Genomic DNA, 2,170 nt, shown 5'->3' on the forward strand with positions numbered 1-2,170 from the left:
ACCAGGGGCTCACAACTCCTTGTAACTCCTGGGATTCCAGTGCCCTCTTCTGGCTATTCCAGATTTTATGCATATATGAAATGCAGTCATATATATATATATATATATATATAAATTGTATGGTTTTTGGGGGGACAGAGTTTCTCCGTAGCCCTGGCTGTACTAGAACTTGCGTTGTAGCCCAGGCTGGTCTCAATGTCAGAGATCTGTGTGCCTCTGTCTCCCGAGCGCTGGGATTAAAGGTATAAATTACCACAACCAAGCTAAAAAAATAAATCTTAAAACAAGTGAGATGTTCTAGACATCAAGTCTGGCCTGGCTACAGAGCAAGTTCAAAGCAAGGTTGGGTAACTTAGTGAAACCCCACTTCAAAATAAAAAAGGGTTTGTATTTTTAAAACATAGGAAAATTTTTTTTCGAGATATCTCTGTGTAGCCCTGGCTGTCTTGGTACTCACTCTGTAGACCAGGCTGGCCTCAAACTCACAGAGATATGCCTGCCTCTTCCTCTCAAGTACTAGAATTAAAGGTATGTGCCACTATGCCTGGGTTTGTGAGTAGATTTTTGAAGACTCAACAAGTCTGGGCCGCTCAGTGGTACTTACCCAGCTTGTATGAACTCATATGTTATACATGCTTCCAGGCTCAGGCTCCAGCACCTCAAGATACAGTGAGCACTCTAAAGACATCATTTATGTGGCTTCACTTATTGATACTTTATTAGAGAGACTATACATGCACATTTAACTCCTTAAAATAATTTATTTAGTTATTTATTTACCTACTTACTTACTTACCTACCAAGACAAGGTCTCTGCGTGTAGCCCTGGCAGTCCTACAACTTGCTGCATTGACCAGGCTGGTCTTGAACTCACAAAGCTCCACCTGCCTCCACCTCCAGAGTTCAAAGATTAAAGGTATTGAATTTCTGATCCTTTTCCTTGGACTGCTTAAGTGCTGCAGTTTGAGGCGTGTCCTCCCACCGCTGTGCGTGCATCTGACTTCTGTAGTTCAATCTTATATCAGTGGGATGTACGCATGTGGAAAGGCGCAGTAAGTATGTGTTCAGGGCTGTGTAGTCGCTCTGTCGCTTTCCCCTGAGGTCACAGCTGGAGGAGGAGCTGCACTGTTACGGAACTGTGCTTTCTAGAAGTTGCTCCTTTGTCAGAGGGACGTGCTAGCACATTCTCATCAGACATGTCTGTCTGAGTCCAGGTTACTGGGCCAAACTTATCAGCACTTGTTATTAGCATTTTTATGTTAGCCCCTCTGGTGGCTGTGCAGTGGTGGTGTAGTGATTAACAGATTCTTCCTTTTTTGTTTGTTTGTTTATTTATTTATTTATTTATTTTAATTTCCTGTAATGTCAGCACTCAGGAAGCAGAGGCAGGATTATTTTCATGAGTTTGAGGCCATCCTGGGCTACTCTTTGTAAGTTTTTAAGATAAAAAAAGTTAAACTGGGCTGTTCCTAGTCCGCCCCTGAAGTCACAGCCTGCTTCCTGGAGGCCAGAGCCCTTAGCCTGGGCAGGGTGGCGCGGGCCGAAAGGATGCCATCCCGGCCTCGGCCATGGAGGCTCCCGCACTGTCCCTCACGGAGGAGGACTTGACTGAAGTGAAGAAGGATGCTTTAGAAAATTTACGTGTTTACCTGTGTGAGAAAATCATAGCTGAGAGACATTTTGATCATCTACGTGCAAAGAAAATACTAAGTAGAGAAGACACGGAAGAAATTTCTTGTCGAACTTCAAGTAGAAAACGGGCTGAGAAGTTGTTAGACTGCTTACAGGAGAACCCCAGGGGCCTGGACACCCTTGTGGAATCCATCCGCAGGGAGAAAACACAGAACTGCCTGATTCAGAAGATAACGGACGAGGTGCTCAAGCTTCGGAACATAAAACTGGAGCACCTCAAAGGCCTGAAGTGCAGCAGCTGTGAGCCCTTTGCAGCTGGAGCCACCAACAACCTCTCTAGGTGCAATCTCTCTGAGAAACAGAGAGCCTCCACTGTCGTGCACCACCCAGAGGGAGAGTCCAGCACTGCCCCCTTCTCTACCGAGTCGTCCCTGAACTTGCCAGTCCTGGAAGTTGGCAGAACTGAAAACAGCAGCTTCTCTTCAACCACTCTACCTCGACCTGGGGACCCTGGGGCACCCCCTTTGCCCCCAGACCT

At 46.1% G+C, this 2,170-nt stretch overlaps 1 protein-coding gene and 1 pseudogene across 1 annotated transcript in view; both read left to right on the top strand.

The window, feature by feature from the left end:
- Positions 1-2,170, top strand: part of Coq8b (coenzyme Q8B) — a 26,656-nt gene that overhangs the window by 5,416 nt on the left and 19,070 nt on the right. The window lies entirely within an intron of this gene.
- LOC110317930 lies at positions 1,492-2,168 on the top strand (annotated as a pseudogene).

Source organism: Mus pahari, chromosome 1 (genome assembly GCF_900095145.1).
Source record: "Mus pahari chromosome 1, PAHARI_EIJ_v1.1, whole genome shotgun sequence".
Lineage (NCBI taxonomy): Eukaryota > Metazoa > Chordata > Mammalia > Rodentia > Muridae > Mus > Mus pahari.